Source organism: Macaca thibetana, chromosome 2 (genome assembly GCF_024542745.1).
Source record: "Macaca thibetana thibetana isolate TM-01 chromosome 2, ASM2454274v1, whole genome shotgun sequence".
NCBI classification, from domain to species: Eukaryota; Metazoa; Chordata; class Mammalia; order Primates; family Cercopithecidae; genus Macaca; species Macaca thibetana.
In genome coordinates, this window is record NC_065579.1 from 39,428,588 (window position 1) to 39,451,412 (window position 22,825).

At 42.7% G+C, this 22,825-nt stretch overlaps 1 protein-coding gene and 1 non-coding gene across 7 annotated transcripts in view; one reads left to right on the top strand and one right to left on the bottom strand.

Annotated features, from left to right (window-relative positions):
• The first annotated feature begins 3,278 nt into the window (after window positions 1–3,278).
• The window catches only part of NCK1 (NCK adaptor protein 1), a 91,787-nt gene continuing 72,240 nt past the window's right edge, over window positions 3,279–22,825 (top strand). For 2 of the 6 annotated variants that reach the window (XM_050779647.1, XM_050779644.1), the window contains exon 1: window positions 3,279–3,431. The gene's annotated coding sequence lies outside the window, so the exon portion shown is untranslated. Of the gene's footprint in view, window positions 3,432–3,693; window positions 3,829–7,911; window positions 8,000–22,825 lie in introns of those variants that run through there. The other 4 variants (XM_050779649.1, XM_050779645.1, XM_050779646.1 and 1 more) reach the window with 3 other exon arrangements.
• On the bottom strand, window positions 18,791–18,897 carry LOC126949398 (U6 spliceosomal RNA). The gene has a single exon (XR_007723704.1). It is a non-coding gene; the product is annotated as a U6 spliceosomal RNA (small nuclear RNA).

Consider the following 22,825-nt stretch of genomic DNA (forward strand, 5'->3'; position numbering starts at 1 on the left):
TAAAGAAGGAAAATTAAGATAAAGTGGCTGGGTGCTGTGGCTTATGCCTGTAATCCCAACACTTTGGGAGGCTGAGGTGGGTGGATCACCTGAGGTCAGGAGTTTGAGACCAGCCTGACCAACACTGTGAAACCCGTCTCTACTAAAATTACAAAAAATTAGCCAGGTGTGGTGGTGTGTGCCTGTAGTCCCAGCAACTTGGGAGGCTGACGCAGGAGAATTGCTTGAACCTGGGAGGTGGAGGTTGCAGTGAGCTGACGTGGTGCCACTGTACTCCAGCCTGGGCAAAAAAGCAAGACTCCATCTCAAAAAAAAAAAAAAAAAAAAAAAATCTGAATGTATGACTTAAGCATATTTTTTTCTGGGTTAGTTTTCCCCACTTAAGGTGGTGGTAAGCTACGTGAAGGCAAGAACTGTACTTCTGTCTTTTACCTGTTGTATTTGATTTCACACCTTCTGCCTCCATCAGATGTTAAGTATGTAATTAGAATTAAAATTGAGTCAGGCTGTGCTAACAATTTGATGGGTGATTTTGCAGCAATAGTTTTAACTCTGGACAAGTTTCTTCAAAAATGAATATAATATTAATATCTCAGTCTGTAAACTTTATAAAATGTATCAACAAATAAAACCATTGTATTAGCTTGGGCTGCCATTAACAAAATACTAGATTGGGTGGCTTACACAACAGAAGTTTATTTTTTCAAAGTTCTGTAGGTTGGGAGGTCCAAAAGAGGGTGCTGGCATGGTCAGTTTTGGGTGAGGGCTCTCTCACTGGCTTGCAGATGTCTGTTTTGCTGTGTTCTCAAATGCAGAGAGCTCTCTGGTGCCACTTTCTATAAGGACATTAATCTTACGGGATTAGGGCCCCACTCTTATGACCTAATTTAATTTTTATTACCTCCCTAAAGGCTTAGCCCCAAATAGAGATAGTCCCTGACTTAAGATTTTTTTGACTTTATGGTGGTGCAAAAGCCATATGCACTCTAGAATCTGTACTTTGAGTACCCATAAAACCATCCAGTTTTTCATTATTTAGTAGATTATATGAAATAATACATTATTAAAAAATAAGCTTTCTGTCAGATGATTTTGCCTAACTGAAGGCTAATGTAAGTATTCAGAGCATGTTTTAGGTAGGCTACACTAAGCTATGATGTTTGGTAGGTTAGAAGCATTAAATGCATTTTTGACTTACGATCTTTTCAACTTATGGTATTTTCAATTTATGGTGGGTTTATTGGAACATAACCCCTTTGTAAGTTGAGGGACATTTATATAGTCACATTAGGAGTGAGGGCTTCAGCATATGAATTTTTTGGGGGGATGCAATTCAGTCCATACCAGTCATGATAAAACATGCAAAGCTATTTAAACCCTTAGAATAAACTCAAAATCCACCGCCAATATTCACTTTGGATGCCAATAATAGAATGTAGACATAGAGTAGCTGTTGCCAAGTTTCACGGTCTACTTGTCTCAGCCAATCTGAGGATAGTACAGCATAGATAGATAAATTTGTGCTTGACCTTGTGATCCTACATATGGCAGGTTGTCTTAGTCCCTTTAGTGCTGCTAGAAAGGAATACCCAAGGCTGGATAATTTATAAATAAAAAAGGTTTATTTGGCTTACGGTTCTGATGTCTGGAAAAGTTCAAGACTGAGCATCTGCATCTGATGGGAGCTTAAGACTGCTTATATTCACAGCAGAAGGCAAAGGAGAGCTGGTGTGTGCAGAGATTACATGGCCAGAGAGGAAAAAAAAGAAGGGAAGTGCGACGTTCTTTTTAGCCAGCTCTCAGGGAAATAAAGAGTTACCCCCTTCCCAGGGAGGACGTTAATCTATTCATGAAGGAACCACCTCCATGACCCAACACTGCCCATTAGTCCCTACCTCCAACATTGGGGATCAAGTTTCAACAGGAGGTTTAGGGGGACAAACATCTAAATTACAGCACAGGCTAACCACATGCATGCATTACCAATCAAATAATTTGAAGTTAAATGCAGAAAACTGCAAACTTTTGAGGCTTATAGCCAGGGCCAGGATTAAAATAAATATTAATGCCTTAAACAGTATTTACTGACCATCTACCCTACTACAAGGCCCTAGGGAGAAACTGAAAGGACATGGTTCCTGATTCAGTGGAGTTTACAATCTAGGTAGGGATACAGGCAAACCATTTCAATAGCTCGGATGGAGAAAATACCTATGCTCCAAAGAAGGTACCTAACTCAGCAAACTTCCCTGAGGAGCGACTCTAAACTGAGCCACAAAGATGGTTAAGAAGAAATGAGGCGGCTGGGCGTGGTGGCTCACGCCTGTAATCCCAGCACTTTGGGAGGCCAAGGCTGGCGGATCACGAGGACAAGAGATCGAGACCATCCTGGCCAACATGGTGAAACCCCGTCTCTACTAAAAATACAAAAAAAAAAAAAAAAATAGATGGGCGTGGTGGTACACACCTGTAGTCCCAGCTACTCGGGAGGCTGAGGCAGGAGAATCTCGAACCCGGAGGCGGAGGTTGCAGTGAGCCGAGATCGCGCCACTGCACTTCACCCTGGCGACAGAGCGAAACTCGTCTCAAAAAAAAAAAAAAAAAAAAAAAGAAATGAGGCAGGTACCGGCGAGGGGAAGAACCAACTTACTGATACCTCAGCCAGTGGCTGGAGCCCTAAGAATGGGCAGACCTGGCTCCGAAGGTGGTCTTCATAACACTACTGTCGCCAAGAATGTAATGTAAGTAAGCTGCCCAAGCACAAGGACACTTTTAGCGGGCCCTCAGCTTCTTTTGGTCTGTGCCTCAAATTAAGCACGTCTTACATTTCTCCCAGGTCCCAATTTTCAGGTCTGCTTTTCTTTGTCTTTCTTTGTCGCTCCCCGTTCCTAAGAACCTTTCGCTGGGAAGACATTCCTCAAGTGCAGAAACCGGGGGAAGCTCCCAGAAGAGTGGGGGCTGAACCCAGGACACAGTCATTCTTGCTGTGGAGTCTCTCCTGCGGCGCTGAGAAGGAAGGCTCGAAGTAACCAGCCAGAGCAATCGCACAGGAAAAAGCGAAGACGGTTCTGGTCGGGCCCGGCGCTTCTCACCCTCCAGCTCCCTTCGCTCCGCGGCTCAGCCTCCGCTCCCTTCACACCGCGCACGGCGCTTGATTGACATGTGGGCCCGCCCAATCCCAGTGTGGCACAGACCGCTGTCGCATCAGGGACCGGGAAAGGGGGCGACTGAACGTATCAGATTGGGCCGAGAGTGGGTTTCCTGCCCGCGCGGATCCGCCTGCCCACCGCGCGTGCCCCGCCCCTCTCCCGAGAGCTACGCGTCGGCGGCAGAGCGCAGGCCTCGTGCCGTTACGGCCATCACGGCGGCCGCGGTGGCGTCCTGGAGCCCTCCTCAGGTGAGCTGGAGCTGCCCAGCTCGGCAGCAGGAAGGTGAGACGGCCTTGCTAGCAGGCAGACACACCCCCACCCCCCTTCAGTCGGCTGTCCATCCACACAGCCTGTTAGTCGCTGCGTTGCTTCCTCTTCCCCGCTGAGTTAGCCCCGGGGGCGCCGTCTGCAGGCTCGGAGCTGAGCCGGAGGGGGCGCGGAGGCTGCTCAGAGGGTCCGAACTTCTGCACCGGGATTCCGCGAGGCCCTCGGGCCGTTGCCCCGGGGAGCGCGACCCTGCGGCCTCCTTGTCAGCCCCTGGAGCGCTGCGTCGGGGTGAGAGCCCGGGCGGCCGCCCCTGCGAGGCTGGGAGGTCGAGTGTGGGGCGCGCTGGCTGACTTGTCTGTTTTCTCCTGAAAAAGACCTTTTGCCAGCTGTGGCGTAATCCGAGGCCGGGAAGGTAGGACGTGGTAGGAGGAAGGGCGCTCTCACCTCCAGCGCGAGAAGAGGGGAGGCGGCAGCCTGCGCGGTGCTGCGGGTGGACGTCTTCGGGACGCGCCCTCGCCCCTCCCCCCACCCGCCTGACGTTTTCTAGTCCGGGGCTGTGACTTTAATCGTCTGGACCTGCTTCAGATTCGTACGCGAGTTGCTGGGGCTGTGAACTTTTGACTTGAGTTGTAATATGTTTGGTTAAAAAAAAAACCATTTCGATAGGTTTTGTAACCTTTCTTCTATATTAACATGCAAGTTAAATTCGCCGTTAGAAGCTCAGGAAGCTGAGTTTTGTTCAGGGCTGAGGACGTAGAAACCGTAGAAAGGCTCTCGGAGTCAAACTGATGAACTTGGAGTCACCTGATCATAATTATACACGTTAGATTAGGTAAGAAGCCCTAGAAATTAGGAAAGAATGAGGTTAAGGAGAATTTCCTAACCCTTCTTTGGGTGGGGAGCAAAGCAGCTCAATGTCCCTCCAAAACGAGTAAGTGTTGCTAAGAGGTACTCATTTTTAAAATCTTACTTTGTTAGACTTATGACAAACCATCTATAACGATTTCTTCAGCACCTGGAAACCAGTGTGCCTAAACTCTCAGCCTTCAGCGAGGTCACACAGTAAACGGAGAAATAACCTAGGAAGAAAGTTTTGTTCGGTAATTGTCAATAATATTCGTTCTTTTCTTTCTAAAACACTTTATTTTCTTGTGGGAGTGAAGTCAGTGATGTTCTTCAATAGGCATCCCATTCACAACTTGATAGTAGTGTGCACTGGTTGATAAATGGTACTGTCTTTTCAATTTGACCACAAACTCTGAGACTTCTTTGGGAAAATTGTGATCTGTGGGAATTGTCTTTAATATCCATAACCATAGTTTGCAGAGTGTTCAGATCTACTCAGCTGTTGGCTCATGTATTACATTTTAAAATGTGTGCTTATTTTTCCAGGCATTATCTTTTGTCCAGATTTCTGCAGTGCTTTCAGGTCCAACTAAATAAAATTTGAAACCTACGTGTAATGTTGGCGGGGCGCGGTGGCTCACGCCTGTAATCCCAGCACTTTGGGAGGCCGAGGCGGGCGGATCACGAGGTCAGGAGATCGAGACCAGCCTGGCCAATATGGTAAAACTCCGTCTCTACTAAAAATACAAAAATTAGCCGGGCGTGGTGGCACGCGCCTGTAATCCCAGTTGCTTGGTAGTCTGAGGCAGGAGAATTGCATGAACCCGGGAGTCGGAGGTTGCAGTGAGCCAGGATCGCCACTGTACTCCAGCCTGGCAACAGAGCAAGACTCCATCTCAAAAAAAAAAAAAAAAAAAAAAAAAAAAAAAAAAATTTACGTGTAATGTTTTGTTAGATACTGAAGGAGACCCAGGCAGGGTAGTTCAAGCCTGTAATCCCAGCACTTTGGGAGGCCAGGATGGGAGGATAGCTGGAGGCCAGGAGTTTGAGATCAGCCTAGGCAATATAGTGAAACTCTCTCTAAATTAAGAAAATTAAAAAAAAAAAAGGAAAATAATAAAAGATATTAAGTGATACTTCATGGTTCTGGGTTTTTTTCTTTACTGTTTTTTTTTTTTTTTTTTGAGACAGAGTCTCACTCTGTTGCCCAGGCTGGAGTGCAGTGGCACGATCTTGGCTCACTGCAACCTCTGCCTCCCAGGTTCAAGTGATTCTTGTGCCTCAGCCTCCCTAGTAGCTGGGACTACAGTGTGTGCCACCTTGCCCAGCTAATTTTTGTGTATGTATATATATATATTTTTTTCTTTTTTTGTTGAGACGGAGTCTCGCCCTGTCGCCCAGGCTGGAGTGCAGTGGCACGATCTTGGCTCATTCCAACCTCCGCCTGCCGGGTTCAAGCAATTCTCTGTCTCATCCTCCCCAGTAGCTGGGATTACAAGCACCCGCCACCACGCCCGGCTACTTTTTGTATTTTTAGTAGAGGCAGGGTTTCATCATCTTGACCAGGTTGGTCTTGAACTCCTGACATTGTGATCCACCCGCCTCGGCCTCCCAAAGTGCTGGGATTACAGGCATGAGCCACTGCGCCGGGCCTGTACTTTTAGTAGAGACGGAGTTTCACCATGTTGACCAGGCTGGTGTCGAACTCCTGACCTCAAGTGATTCACCTGCCTCGGCCTCCCAAAGTGCTGGAATTACAAGTGTGAGCCACTGCACCCGGCCTATATTCATTTTTCAAAATTCTTCTAGAGTTTTACCTTTTCATTGTTTTGTACTTTTACTTTGTCTTACTTTACTTTTTCACCATTGTGTTTTTCAAAGCTGAAGGTATATATGATGTGATTGTTATAAATCACTTGTCAGGAAGACTTGACTTAGTGAATACAGATACAGTTCATTTTAAAAATCATGGTTTAATAATTTTTAGAATTTATAATATGGAAAAATACCAAATGTTCTTCATCTGCACTAGAAAATTAAATGATTATTTCATTGATAAGTAAAATTGAAGGGAACTTTAAAAATCACTGAACCTTTAACAAATTCTCTATAAATACTGTGATGTTAGGAAGACGACAAGGCTAAATATGACATTTAAAGATTTAAGGCAACTTTATGTCTTGCTGATCCTCACCTTAAACTCTAGTGAAGATAGAAATGATAGTCTTCCCTTCAAAACTGATTCCATATGCTGACTTTGTTTTGGTGACATTATCATGCTTTCAGTTGCCCAGACACAAACTTTGGTGTTATCTCTATGCACGTAACAACATTGGCCGATTTTTGTCAGCCATTTTTATCTTTGAACTACTCATGGGCCTTTAATTGGATTTTCTGCTTGGTTTTTCTCTCTAGTTAGTATGTCTTCCTAAACCTTAGAATCATGCTTCAAACATCCTTCACTTTTCGGAAACCAGTGATAACTGTTATCTTCAGAGTATAGGTCAGAATTCATAGCCTTCTAATAGTCTGCTCAAATCTGTTTTTCTGGGGCCAGCACTGTTTCTTTATAGGAGCTGTCCACTCTCACCAAACCAATCTCTAATTCTTATTTACCCTTTGTATTTTTCTACCTTCATATCATTCCTCTTTCTTTCTTTCTTTCTCTTTCTTTCTTTCTTTCTTTCTTTCTTTCTTTCTTTCTTTCTTCCTTTCTTTCTTTCTTTCTTTCTTTCTTTCTTTCTTCCTTCCTTCCTTCCTTCCTTCCTTCCTTCCTTCCTTCCTTTCCTTCCTTTCCTTCCTTTCCTTCCTTTCCTTCCTTTCCTTCCTTTCCTTCCTTTCCTTCCTTTCCTTCCTTTCCTTCCTTTCCTTCCTTTCTTTCCTTTCTTTCTTTCCTCGCTCTGTTGCCCAGGCTGGAGTGCAGTGGTGCGATCTCGGCTCAGTGCAACCTCTGCCTCCTGGGTTCAAGCGATTCTCCTACCTCAGCCTTCCTAGTAGCTGGGACTACAGGCATGCGCCACCATGCCTGGCTAATTTTGTATTTTTAGTAGAGACGGGGTTTCTCCATGTTGGTCAGGCTGGTCTCAAACTCCTGACCTCGGGTGATCCACCCTCCTTGGCCTCCCAAAGTTGGCCTCCCAAAGTGCTGGGATTACAGGTGTGAGCCATTGTGCCCGGCCTCTTTCTTTTTCTTTTTATTTGAGGCGTCTCACTCTGTCACCCAGGCTGGGGTATAGTGGCACCATCTTGGCTCACTGCAACCTCTGCTTCCTTGGTTCAAGTGATTCTCCTTTGTCAGTCTTCTGAGTAGCTAGGATTACGGGTGCATGCCTGGCTAATTTTGTATTTTTAGTTGAGATGGGGTTTCACCATGTTGGCCAGGCTGGTCTTGAACTCCTGACCTCAGGTGATCCACATGCCTCGGCTTCCCAAAGTGTTGGGATTACAGGCGTGAGCCACTGCACCCGGCCAGGTTGCCTAGTCTTTAAACAATTTTTTTTTCTCCTAAATTACCAAGTAGCAAATGAAGTAAAATTTTGTTGAAGTTTCGCTTTTGGTCCTTTGGTGCAGCCTTCCAAATGTTTTTCCTGTTCCCTATGTTGCTTGCTTATTCTCTTTTCTTTTTCTTTTTCTTTTTTCTTTTTAACAGGGTCTTGCTCCGTTGCCCAGGCTGGAGTACAGTGGCCTGATCACAGCTCCTTATTGTAACTTGAACCTCCCAAAGGCCAGGATTATAGGTATGCATCAATGCCTGGCAATTTTTTTTTTTTTTGCAGAAATAGGGTCTCACTGTGTTATTCAGGCTGGTTTTGAATTCCTGGCCTCAAACGATCCTCCCACCTTGGCTTCCCAAGGTGCTGGGATTATAGGGGTGAGCCGCTGTGCCTGGCCTGTTGCTTTCCTTACCTCTTGTTATTTTATTATCCCCTTGGTTTTTGATCTTATGTGGACTCGTATCATAGAATCATAGAGCATTATTGCTAGAATGTTGGAATCCAACCTTGTGTATTATAGATAAGGAAACTGAAACACAAATAGACTAGATGCACCAAAATTCAAACATTTAGTGATGGGGGCAGAACAAAGACTCTAACCTTAATCTTCTAATGTAAATTCTGTGTATTTATGAAACCATACTACTACTCATCTCTTGTAATTTTGCATTATTTGCCTCACATTATTTTGCATTTTGTGTATTTATGCCTTCTCATAGATTGAAAACTTCAGGGCAGGGGAACCTTCATACATACATTGTGAATTTTCATTTGTTTATTTATTTTAAGACAGTTTCACACTTTTTGCCCAGGCTGGAATGCAGCGGGGCTGTCTCGGCTCACTGCATCCTCTGCCTCCCGGGTTCAAGCGATTCTTCTGCTTCAGCCTCCTGAGGAGCTGGGATCACAGGTGCCCGCCACCACACCTGGCTAATTTTGTAATTTTAGTAGAGACAGGGTTTCACCATGTTGGCCAGGCTGGTCTCAAACTCCTGACCTCAAGTGATCCGCTCACCTCGGCTTCCCAAAGTGCTAGGATTATAGGCGTGAGCCACCGTGCCCAGCCTTACATTGTAAATTATTTAAACAATGATTTAAAGTCTGTATACAGTTTTTTTCCCCCATGCTTGTTAGATGTATTAACATCATTAACAATAATAATATTGTCATGTTTACCGTTGAGTTTTTTTTTCTTGAGACAGAGTCTTGCTCTGTCACCCAGGATGGAGTGCAGTGGCGCAATCTTGGATCACTGTACCCTCTGCTTCCCAGGTTCAAGGGATTCTCCTGCCTCAGCCTCCCAAGTAGCTGGGATTACAGGTGCCTGCCACCATGGCTGGCAAATTTTTGTATTTTTAGTAGAGACAGGGTTTCACCATGTTGGCCAAGCTCCTAATCTCAGGTGATCTGCCTGCGTTGGCCTCCCAGAGTGTTAGGATTACAGGGATGAGCCATTGCACCTGGCCAGTGTTTACCATTGAGTTCTATCATCTACTAAAAAATGAATCTCTTACAGGTTTTACTGCTGAAATTTAGTTTGTCTTTTCGAATCTCTTGATAATGCAAATTAATCTTTGGAGGCCTTGAATGTGGATACAGAACAAAGTAATGGTTTAGAGGAAACCTGGAGGGCTTATCATATAACTAGATGCAATGATCTAGCTGTAATGTTCTTTTTCTCTTTTTTGAGTGTTAGAACTGTAACACTTTTACATTTTGCTACTTGTCCTCTTGTTCATCTGTCAGGAACCATCAGTTCTTGTTGAGCAAGACAAGACAAAATGTCTTGTTGAGGCCAGGCGCCGGTGGCTCGTGTAATCCCAGCACTTTGGGATGCTGAGATGTGTGGAGCACTTGAGTCTAGGAGTTTGAGACCAGCCTGGCCGGCATGGTGAAACCCCATCTCTACTAAAAATATAAAAAAATTAGCTCACTGTGGTGGCGCATGGCTGTAGTCCCAGCTACCTGGGAGACTGAGGCAGGAGAATGGCTTGAACCTGGGAGGCGGAGGTTACAGTGAGCCAAGATCACACCATTCCACTCTGGTGTGGGTAACAGAGCAAGACTCCGTCTCAGAAAAAAATTTATTCCGCCAGGCCTGATGGCTCACTCCTGTAATCCCAGCGCTTTGGGAGGCTGAAATGGGCAGATAACTTGAGCCCAGGAGTTCGAGACCAGCTTGGCCAACATGGTGAAACTGTGTCTCTACTAAATACAAAAATTAGCTGAGTGTGATGGCGAATGCCCGTAATCTCAGCTACTGAGGAGATTGAGGCAGGAGAATCACTTAAACCGGGAGGCGGGGTTTGTGAGGTCGTGCCACTGCACTGTGGCCTTCGGTGGCAGAGCGAGATTGTCTCAAAAAAAAAAAAAAGAAAAATCATTTGTTCCATTTGGTGAGGTAGAGTGCTTTTATATGTTTGTTCTTCATGTTTATTTTTCCTCTTAACTGTATAAAGTTTCTGTAACAGAAACAATGTAGGGTTGCCTTGGTATTTTTCTTATGTATATGTAACAATAGTAGAATGCTGTAAGACAGCATAGAAAACTCTCTCTCTGAAGGTAAAATCTCTCTGAAGGGAAAGGAATGCTTACTCTTTTGGTCTGTTTTTCATTTATTTTTTGATTGTTAATAGTTGCTTTTTCTGTATGTTTAAATTATCAGCTAAAAAAAACTGTTAAAACACTGATTCTCTTGTTTCTTATTCCTGAAATTGTAAGTAATGATTGCTGAATTGGACATGAATATGGTATGGATAATTTTTACTTTTGTTCAAACAACCAGTTGAATAAAACAAGCAGTGAAAATACGTGGAAATGTTTAAAAGAATGGATGTTTCTCAAAACTTTTTTTTTCTTTAGAAGAATCATCCTGGCCGGGCGCAGTGGCTCACGCCTGTAATCCCAGCACTTTGGGAGGCCAAGGCAGGTGGATTGCTTGAGGTAAGGAGTTCGAGACCAGCCTGGCCAACATGGTGAAACCCCGTCTCTACTAAAAATACAAAATTTAGCCGGGTGTGGTAGTGCATGCCTGTAATCCCAGCTACTTGGGAAGCTGAGGCAGGAATCATTTGAACCCGGGAGCCAAAGGTTGCAGTGAGCCGAGATTGTGCCGCTGCATTCCAGCCTGGGCAACAAGGAGAGACTTCGTCTCAAAAAAAAAAAATAAATAAAAATAAATCATCCTTTTCTTCCAAAAACTTTAGCACATATTTTCATATCATGTTAGTATGTAGATCAACTCAAATAATAGATACAACAAAGATTGTAATATGCTGTGTACCTTTTAATTATTCCAGCTGTATTGCAGAAATATTTTATTAATAGGGCTGGGCAGTTTTCTTTGGAAATGTTTGATCATTTGCAAGTACTACATGCTCTTGAATAATATATTTCCATTTTTAGAAACATTTAGAATATTTAGTGTACAACCCCTGTCTCCCAGTAATTCTGCTGCCCAAGCAAATCAATTACTTTTATTTTTTATTTTTTTTCATTTCTTAGCTATATTCTTTAAAAAAAAAAAAAGGCCTCTGAGGTATTGCATAATTTGACTTTTGCCTACTTCTCATTTCGTCTCTTGCTTTTGTGTCTTTCCTCTTTCAGCCTTGAATACTTTAGCCCTTTTTTGCTTTGGTGTCAGTGATCATGCTCTTCCCTCAGGGCAGATGGCTTCTTTAGGTTAATTAATCAGCATTAAGTTTGACTGCTAGTATCAGACAGATGCCAAATATTCATCTCTCTCACATTAGAGAAATCCAGGGTTGGCATGGCATTCATTTATTAAATGTTATTTCCAGGTGTGTATGTGTTCTGCTATTGTAAATTTTGCAATAAAGATCTTTGTATATAAGACTTTACTTTTTTTTTTTTTCCTTTTGATTAATTCCTGTTGTGGATCCAACTAAAAAGCTTATCAATTTTTTAAGAAAAAATTGTTTAGTCTGGGCATGGTGGCTCATACTTGTAATCCTGCACTTTGGGAGGATAAGGTGGGAGGATGGCTTGAGGGTAGGAGTTAGAGAGCAGCCTGGGCGATATAGCAAGAGACGGCCTCTACAAAAGTAAGAAAAAAATTTAGCCATGTTTGGGTGTGAGCATCTGTAGTCCTAGCTACTTGCAAGGCTGGTGGGAGGATTGCTTGAGCCCAAGAGGTAAAGGCTGCAGTAAGCTGTGATCGTGCCACTGTACTCTAGCTTGGGGGACAGAGTGCGACACTGTCTAAAAAATAAAAAAATTAAAAAAAATTAAAAATTTGTTTAGAGAAGGTATCTTTAAATTTTTATTGAAAACTGCAAAATTTAAATGTATAGAATTTTCATATTTGTAGATATCTATGTAGTCATCACTCAAATCCAGATGTAGAACATTTTTAGTGTTCGAAAAGGCTCTCTTGGCCTCCTCCAGTCAGTGTCTCTTATCCTCTCAAAGTAATCACTATTCTGTCCTCTTATCACCATAAATTATTTTTGCCTGTTTTTGAACTTTATATAAACGTAACTGATACGGTTTGGCTGTGTCCCCACTCAGATCTCATCTTGAATTGTAACTCCCACAATTCCCATGTGTGGTTGGAGGAACCTGGTGGGAGGCCATTGAACCATGGGGGTGGACCTTTCTCGTGCTATTCTTGTGATAGTGAATAAGTGTTGTGGGATATGATGGTTTTTAAAACGGGAGTTTCTCTGCACAAACTCTCTTCTCTTGTCTGCTGTCATGTGAGAAGACATGCCTTTCACCTCGTGCCATGATTGTGAGGCCTTCCCTGCCATGTGGAACTGTAAGCCCATTAAAACTCTTTATTTTGTAAATTGTCCAGTCTCAGGTATGTCTTTATCAGCAGCATGAAAATGGACTAATACAGTAAATTGATACCAGTAGACTAGAGCGCTCCTGAAAAGATACCCGAAAATGTGGAAGCAGCTTTGGAACTGGGTAACTGGCAGAGGTTGGAACAGTTTGAAGGGATCAGAAGAGGACAGGAAAATGTGGGAAAGTTTGGAACTTTGTAGACTTGTCGAATGAGTTTGCCCAAAATGCTGATTGCTGTATTGACAATAAAGTCAATATTGTCCAGGCTGAGGTGGTCTCAGATGGAGATGGGGAACTTGTTGGGAACCGGAGCAAAGGTGACTTGTTATGTTTTAGCAAAGAGACTGGCGACATTTTGCCCCTGCCCTAGAGATCTGTGGAACTTTGAACTTGAGAGAGATGATTTAGGCTATCTGGTAGAAAAAACTTCTAAGCAGCAAAGCATTCAAGAAGTGACTTGGGTGCTGTTAAAGACATTCAGTTTTACAAGAGAGGCAGAGCATAGAAGTTCAGAAAATTTGCAGCTTGATAGCACAATAGAAAAGAAAATCCCATTTTCTGAGGAGAAACTCAAGCTGGCTGCAGAAATGTGCATAAGTAACGAGGAGCTGAATGTTAATCCCCAAGACAATGGGGCAGATGTCTGCAGGTCGTATCAGAGGTCTTCATGGCAGCCCCTCCCATCACCGACCTGGAGGCCTTGGAGGAAAAAATTGTTTTGTGGGCCAGACCCAATGTCCCTGTGCTATGTGCAACCTAGGGACTTGGTGCCCTGCATTCCAGCTGCTCCAGCCGTGACTGAAAGGGGCCAGCATAGAGCTTGGGCTGTGGCTTCAGAGGGTGCAAGCCCCAAGCCTCAGTGGCTTCCATGTGGTGGTGATGCTGCAAGTGCATAGAAGTCAAGAATTGGGGTTTGGGAACCTCCACCTGTGTTTCAGAAGATGTATGGAAATGCCTCAATGCCCAGGCAGAAGTTTGCTGCAGGGGTGGAGCATTCATGGAGAACTTCGCCTAGGGTAGTGCAGAAGGGAAATGTGGGGTCAGAGCCCCCACACAGAGTCCCTACTGGGGCACCACCTAGTGGAGCTGTGAGAAGAAGGCCACCATCCTCCAGACTCCAGAATGATAGATCCACTGACAGCTTGCACCACGTGCCTAGAAAAGCTGCAGACACTCACTGCAAGCCTGTGAAAGCAGCTGGGAGAGAGACTGTACTCTGCAAAGCCACAGGGTCGGAGGTGCCCAAGACCATGGAAACCCACCTCTTGGATCAGCATGACCTGGATGTGAGACATGGAGTCAAAGGAGATCATTCTGGAGCTTTAAGATTTGACTGCCCAGCTGGATTTCGGACTTGCAAGGGGCCTTTAGCCCCTTTGTTGTGGGCAATTTCTCCCATTTGGAATGGCTGTATTTACCCAATGCCTGTACCCCCATCTTGGAAGTAACTACCTTGCTTTTGATTTTACAGGCTCATAGGCAGAGAAGGGGCTTGCCTTGTTTCGGATGAGACTTTGGACTGTGAACTTCTGAGTTCTGAAATGAGTTCAGACTTTGGGAGACTATTGGGAAGGCATGATTGGTTATGAAATGTGAAGACATAATATTTGGACAGGGCAGGGGGTGAAATGATATGGTTTGGCTGTGTCCCCACCCACATTTCATCCTGAATTGTAGCTCCCACAATTCCCATGTGTGGTGGGAGGAACCTGGTGGGAGGTAATCGAATCGTGGGGATGGGCCTTTGCTGTGCTTTTCTTGTGATAGTAAGTCTCACGAGATCTGATGATTTTTAAAAATGGGAGTTTCCCTGCACAAGCGCTCTTGTCTGCCGCTACATGAGACATGCTTTTCACTTTGTGCCATGATTGTGAGGCCTCTCCAGCCACCTGGAACTGTGAGTCCATTGACCCTCTTTCTTTTGTAAATTGTTCAGTCTTCATCAGCAACATGAAAGTGGACTAATACAGTAACCATATAGCATGTATACCTTCTTGTGGATGGCTACTTTTGCTTAACATTGTGTTTGTGAGATTCATTTATGATGTAGGGTGCAGCCATAGTTCCTTTTCAATGATGGTAGTATTCCATTGGATGAATATAATGTAATTTTAAAAAAATTGGACATTTGGTTTTCAGTTTTTGGCTATTGTGAATAAAGCTGTTGTCAGCATTCATTTACAGTTTTTAAAATTTAAAAAAAAATTTTTTTGAGATGGAGTCTTGCTCTGTCACCCAGGCTGGAGTGCAGTGGCGTGATCTCAGCTCACTGCAACTTCCACCTCCCAGGTTCAAGTGATTCTCCTGCCTCAGCCTCCCAAGTAGTTGGGATTACAGGCACTCGCCACTACACCTGGCTAATTTTTGTATTTTTAGTAGAGACGGGATTTCACTATGTTGGCCAGGCAGACTGACCTTGAAGTCCTGACCTCAGGTGATCCACCCGCCTCGGCCTCCCAAAGTGCTGGGATTACAGGCATGAGTCACCACGCGTGGCCCATTTACAGGTCTTTAATGAACATACGCACTCATTTCTTCTGGCTGGTATCATACATGCATTGGAGTAGAATTGTGCTGTCTTTAGCAGTTTTTGAACTTGCTTGATCTGGCCCTCTATGGCTGATACATAGTAGTTTCCTGGCATTTCTTCCTTTCTGATAAAACTAGCGACTCCCTTTGTCTTTCTGCTGTGTTAAATCTTTTTTTTCCCTTTCCGTGAATCATGTAGTGTTTTTGTTTGTTTTGTTTTTTGTTTAACCCCTCCATTTGATGGAGTATATCATACAATAGATTCCTGTGGAAGACTGAGATCTTGCATTAATGAAAACTTTTTGTTTGTTTGTTTTCATGCTTGATTTGGTTGGCTAAGGATTCTAGGCTGGAAATAATTTGCCTTCAGAATTCTGAAGGCCTTGCTTCATTGTTTTCTAGCGTGTCATCCTTTTGAAAGTCTGAAGATATTCTAATTCTTGAGTATAAAAATGTTTTGCTTTTCTGGAATTTTGTGTTTCCTATATTCTGAAATTTCATAAGGTTGTAGCTTGGCGTTACGTCTATTTTTAACATTTTTTCCTGGATATTTGTGTACCTTCTGACTCTGTAAAATTCATTAGTTCTGGGACATTTTCTTTAATTATTTTATTGACAGGTGTATTAGTCTTTGAGCACTGTCATAACAATACCACAGACTGGGTTTTTTAAACAACAAATGTATTTTCTCACAGTTCTGAAGAGTAGAGTTCAAGAATAAGATGTAGCTGAGTGTGGTGACTCACGCCTGTAATCCCAGTACTTTTGGAGCCTGAGACGGGGAGATCACTTGAGGCCAGGAGTTTGAGACCAGCCTGGCCAACATGGTGAAATCCCATCTCAACTGAAAATACAAAAACAGCTGGGCTTGGTGTGAGTGCCTGTAGTCACAGCTACTTGGGAGGCTGAGGTAGGAGAATCACTTGAACCTGGGAGGCAGAGGTTGCAGTGAGCCAAGATCATGCCACTGCACTCCGGCCTGGGCGACAGAAGGAAATTCCATTTCAAACAAATAAACAAAAAAGAATAATTGGCTATCAGGGTTAGTTTCTGATGAGGCTTCTCTTTCTGACTTGTAAACCACTGTCTTCTTGCTGTGTCCTTACATGGGTTTTCAGTGGAGAGAGAGCTTTTTTTAATTGGATTAGGGCTCCATCCTATGACCTCATTTAGTCTTAATTATCTCCTAAAAGACCTTATTTCCAAATACAGTCACATTAGGTGTTAGGGCTTCAACCTAAGGATTTGGAGGGAGGGGAGAACAGACACAGTTCAGTCCATAACAATGGTTTTCTCCCTATTCTTTTTCCTGAAACTTTTGTCATTTATTTGGGTCTCTTAGGCTAGTTTTCTAATTTCTTTTTTTCTCCTATTTTCCACCTCCTAGTCTTTTGCTCTGTTTTATTTGGGACATTGCTTTATTTCCCAAGCCTTCTGTTGAATTTTTTATTTTTGTTGTCAAGATTTTGATTTCTCAAGAGATTTTTTGTTTTCTTAAATATTTCTTTTTATATAGCATCTGGTGTTTTTTCATGTTTCATGGATGCGATATGTTCTCTAATTTCTGAGCCTATAAATGACTTTTTAAGTTTTTTTGAGACAGAGTCTTGCTCTGTTGCCCATGTCAGAGTGCAGTGGTGTGATTGGGGCTCACTGCACCTCGACCTTCCAGGCTCAAGTGATCCTTCTGCCTTGGCTTCCTGAGTAGCTGGGACCATGGGTGTACTACCACACCTGGCTATTACTATTTTTTTTTCCAAGTAGAGACAAGGTCTTACTATGTTGCCCAGGCTGGTCTCAAACTCTTGAGCCCAAGTGATCCTCCTGCCTTGGCCTCCCAAAGTGTTAGGATTACAGGTGTGTGCCACCACATCTGGCCTAAGTGACTTCTGTAAAAATATTTTTTCTCCTTGCAGATTGTCTTGTTTTCTTGTTTTTTTTTTTTTTTTTTTGAGAGAAGGTTTTACTCTGTCACCCAGGCTGGAGTGCAGTGGTGCAATCATGGCTCACTGCAGTCTTAGCCTCTCTAGTTTCAGCCTCCCAGCCTCAACCTCCCCAGGGGAGATAATCATCCCACATCACCTTCCTCAGTAGCTGCGACCACAGGCAAGCACTGCCATGCCCAGCTAAGTTTCGTATTTTTTGTAGAGACAAGCTTTTGCTATGTTGCCCAGGCTGGTCTCAAGCTCCTGGGCTCAAGTGAACCTCTCGCCTTAGCTTCCCAAAGTGTTGGGATTACCGATGTGAACCACTGTGCCTGGCCGCAGACTGTTTTTTCTAAGTTGACTTTTCTCCATTTATTTGTTTTGGTCTCTAACTTGTATGTCAGTCTTACTTCAGGTATCAGTAATGCTTGGGTGATTGATAGCTGAAAACCCTGAATTGATTGGGATTTACAGACTTTGAATTTCATTATCCAAGTGAGCATTTTTTTATTTTGAGAAAACTCTGATGCCCAGATGTTTCCTATCAGGCCACGTTCATGAGGGAAAACTCAGTTTGCTTGAGGGTTGAAGGATGGCCACTAGTTTTTTGTTTCATTTTGGTGTGCAGGAGCAGACTGTCTTTCCCCTATTTTTGATAGAGTACTTAGACCTTTAATTATACTGGTGATTCCTAGTTCAGGGACTCTGAATAAAACAAAAACAAGGCTGGGCATGGTCATTCACACCTGTTAATCCCAGCACTTTGGGAGACTGAGGCGGGCAGATTGTCCGGAGCCCAGTAATTCGAGACCAGCCTGAGCCACGTGGTGAAACCCCATCTCTATAACAAATACAAAATTTAGCTGGATATGGTGTGCGCCTGCCTAGCCCAGATACTTGAGAGCCTGAGGTGGGAGGATTGCTTGATCTCAGGAGGCGGAGATTGCAGTGAGCCAAGATGGGGATTGTGCCATTGCACTCCAGCCTGGGTGACAGAGTGAGACCTTGTCTCAAAAAACAAAACCAAAACCAAAAAAGGCTTTCTGGAGAATAAACCAACAGACTTCTGTTACTGAGAGTGGGTAGCCAACCATCAGGTAGATTTGGGTAGCTTCTAAGGATGTGTCTGCTTCTCAGGCAGCTTTCACCCAGTCTTCCTTAATTTCCTCTTCCATCCAGTTCAGGCAGTACCACCTGGTGCTGCCAATTCCTGTATGTTTGGAGGATTCCAAGATATAAATTGGGGTTTTCAACTCAGGGTTTAGGCTTCACCTTTCTAGAATTTACTAAGTGAGTGAGTTACCAGTTGTCCATCTTTTAGCTTCTGAAATTTTGTTGCTACTGTTTGCTTGTCTGTATATTTTGCTCTTGTGGGTTTCTTTAAAGAAAACATTTATGTATTAAATCCAGTTTTAATTATCACCTCTCCAAAACAGTTATTTTTACTGCCCTAAGAATGGTTTTTACATTTTTAAAGGGCTGGGAAAAAAATGGATATGTGACAGAGACTCAAGCCCACAGAGACTAAAATATTTACTTTTCTTTTTAACAGAATGAGTTTGTTTACTCTATCCTTGTTATAAAGTTCCTGATTTCCTTTAATAAAGCTATTTTTAAACTACTACTACTTTTATTCCTATAAAGAAACTTCAATTTATAATCCTGAAACTTCCTGAAGCTCTCTGATTTAGTCTAATGCATATGATGGAAGTTACAAGTAAAAATTGCTCTGCTCTCCAAGGGATGAGATACATTTTTTAAAAAATTTAAAAATATGGAACACTTCATGAATTTGTGTGTCCTCCTTCTGCAGGGGCCATGTTAATGTTCTCTGTATCATTCCAGTTTTAGTATATGTGCTGCTGAAGTGAGCACAAGATACTTCTTTAATAGAAAATCTTAAAGAGTAGGAAAAGCAAAATGTTGAAAAAAGAAATCACAGAACACATAATGTGTATACACATGCATTGTTCTTGTCATCTAAATGCAGAGCATAGGAGGCTCATATACTTTAAAGAGGGCTGATTTTTAAAAAAAGGCTCATTTAAAATATGATTTGAGCCTATTCTTTTGGGCCTACAACTGCCCGTTTCCCCATTCTTCATAGTTAGCATATCATAGCTGCGGGAATAAATTGGCTTTAGTTAAGAAGCTGAGGCAGTAATATACATATATTTATATATACATATATGTGTGTGTTGTCTGTATTTGTATATTTTCCCGTGATGTCAGAGGTGAGAGGGATAATTAATGTGGGTCATGTGTTATACTCAATTACATTGTTCAGGAAATAGAGTAAAATGTGTTTTTAAGTCTTGGCTTCCAGAAGGCTCAGGTATGTTTCATCTTAATATGAGCAATCTAATTTCTAGTAATTATAAAAGGCTTCTTGTATAATTTTGTTTTTCTTTCCTCTAAATTATGTCTTTGTCATTTATTGTTTTTTTAGACTTTTGTTTGTTTTTGAGACAGGTTATGGCTCTGTCACTCAGTTGGAATGCAGTGGCGTGATCTTGGCTCACTGCAACCTCCACCTCCTGGGCTCAAGCAATCCTTCCACCTTAGCCTCCCAAGTAGCTGGACTATAGTCAGGTGCCACCATGACTGGCCAGGTTTTGTAATTTTTGTAGAGATGGGGTTTCACCATGTTACCCAGGCTGGCCTCTAATTTCTGGGCTCAATTGATTCACCTGCCTTGGCCTTCCAAAGTGCTGGGATTTACAGGTGTAGGCCACTGTGCCCGGCCAGTTTCTATGAACATGTAAATTCATGCACAATTGAAAAAAAATGGGATCACATGCCATACTTTGTTTTCTAGCTTGGCTTTTATAAACATCCTTCCGCATCAGCGTATGTATAAATTTAAAGGTGTTTTGTTTTGTTTTTTAAGCCAAAAAACTTTGCCTATTTTGTTTCTGTTATAAAGTTCTTGATTTTCTTTAATAAAGCTGTTTCTCCTTTTATTCCTACAAAGAATATACTTTTTTTTTTTCTGAGACGGAGTCTCACTCTGTCGCCCAGGTTGGAGTGCAGTGGTGCAATCTCGGCTCACTGCAAGCTCCCCCTCCCGGGTTCACGCCGTTCTCCTGCCTCAGCCTCCCGAGTAGCTGGGACTACAGGCGCCGCCACCATGCCCGGCTAATTTTTTGTATTTTTCAGTAGAGACGGGGTTTCACCATGTTAGCCAGGGTGGTCTTGATCTCCTGACCTCGTGATCCACCTGCCTCGGCCTCCCAAAGTACTGAGATTACAGGCGTGAGCCACTGCACCCGGCCACCACAGGGTTTCTTAACTGTGTTACCATTCTTTCTAATCTTTGCCAGTATGGTAGGCAAAAAATGGACAAAACTAAAAGGAGAATTAGACAAATCGGTAAGCATAATATGAGATATTTCAGCATGCCTCTCTAATTAGAATAATGAGACAAAAATATATAAAAGATTTAAACACTAATTATCGAATGAATCTGATTGATATGCATTAAACATTTCACCTAATACCTACAGAATGCAAACTTTTTAAGTGCCTATGAAAGTTTTTCCCAAATTGACACATGCTGGACAATAAAAAAGTCAAAATGATCAATTCTTGAGTATTTTCTGACATGTTGGAATTAAGCCAGAAATGGGTTACCAAAAAATCTAGAAAATTGTCAGCTGTTTGAAAATAAGCAATATATTCCTGAGTAATTCAGGTATTAGAGAAGAAATAACATTAAACTATTTTGAAAAGAACCATGAAAATATAGTATAGCTTAAAGAATGTGTATAGAGCCATGCTTAGAGGAAGAGTTACAGCCTTCAGATCTATACATGAGAAAGAATGAAGGCTAAAAATAATTGAAAGGACTTCTAAGTAAAAATGTCTCAGTGAAAGATGCATTTACAGCCGGGTACGGTGCCTCACACCTGTAATCCCAGTACTTTTGGGAGACCGAGGCGGGCAGGTCACGAGGTCAGGAGATCCAGACCATCCTGGCTAACATGGTGAAACTCCGCCTCTACTAAAAATACAAAAAATTAACCAGATGTGGTGGCAGGTGCCTGTAGTCCTAGTTACTCTGGAGGCTGAGCCAGGAGAATGGCCTGAACCTGGGAGGTGGAGCTTGCAATGAGCCGAGATTGTGCCACTGCACTCCAGCCTGGGTGACAGAGCGAGACTCCATCTCAAAAAAAAAAAAAAAAAAAAAAAAAGACACATTTACTTTTACTCCCTTTGATAGCCCAGCAAGGTGACAGTAAAGGATACTTTTAGAAGATTTGAACTACACAAGTGGAGAGAATGAAGGAAGAGACAGTAACAATAAAATTTGGAAATTGGAAAGCAAGTGAACTGGTGATAAACTTCTTAGTAGACTTAAAAATGTTCAATCCTAACTGGCAGGAGCAAAAGTAGAAAATACTCCTCAGGCTCAGGAATTGGTAGCATCAGGTATTTTTGGCAGGGAGGAGGTGAGAGTGGTGCTAAAAATAGGAGGGTTTCTTGAAAATCTGTTTAAGAAGCAGCTCAATCATAATAGCCCCAAAGTAGAAGCAACTCAAGTTGTCCATCAGCTGATAAGGTTACATATAATGTGTATCTGCACAATTGAATACTATTTGGCAGTAAAAAGGAATACAGAACTGATACATGTTATAACATGATGAACCTTGAAAGCATTATGCTGTCAAAGAAGCCAGTCACAGACAACCACAGAATTGTATGATACATGCTATAACACAAATAAACCTTTAAAACATGCTAAGTGGGCCAGACACGGTGGCTCACACCTGTAATCCCAGCACTTTGGGAGGCCAAGGCGGGTAGATAACTTGAGGTCAGGAGTTTGAGACCAGCCTGGCCAACATGGTGAAACCCCGTCTCAGCTATAAACACACAAATTAGCTGGATTTGTGGTGGCGGGCACCTATAATCCCAGTTACACGAGAGGCTGAAGGAGGAGAATCATTTGAACCAGGGAGGTAGAGGTTGCAGTGAGCCAAGATAGCAACACAGTACTCTAGCCAGAGTGACAGAGTGGGACTCTGTCTCAAAAACAAACAAACAAACATGCTAAGTATACTAAAGACCACATTGTATGATTCCATTTGTATGAAGTGTCCAGAAATTGTGTATTTGTAGAGATAGAGTGGTTGCGTAGGACTGGGAGTAAGGGAGGTTAGAGGGAAATGGGAAGTGACTCTAGGGTATGGAGTTTCTTTTTGGGGTGACAAAAATGTTCTAAAATTCATTGTGGTAATAGTTGCACAACTCTGGACAGACTAAAACATTGAATTGTACTCTTTAAATGAGTTTTATGATATCTGAGTTATATCTCAATAAAGCTTTTTTTTTTTTTTTAAAGAAAGCTTGAATCTAGATTCCTTCGTTAGTTTGTATTGCCGAATGACTGCCTTCTTGAATACCCCAGCAGAAGACTGACGATTGTTTCTGACACTGAGGGTGGGCAGTAGACACAATTGGAGGTCAAGTGTTCTACAGAAAACACTGAATTAAGTTGAAGTGCTCAGTATTGAGACCCTTACTGAGGCCTCTTCTCTTTGGCTTCCAGAATTCTGACAATCAAGTAGGAATTTGGAGGATGGTTCTCTTACTAGCCCAAGAAGAGAATCTATGTTATTTACAATAGCTTTTATGACCCTCCTTTTAAATATGAGGAGATAATCAAGTATCACCAGGCATATGAAGAAAACTTCTCATATAAGAAACCAAAAGAAATAGAAAAAAAAACTGGGAACGATCAGAACAACAAAAAAAAAGGCTCAATAGAACACTCAATAGAAAGGTTGAAGTTAGAGTAAAG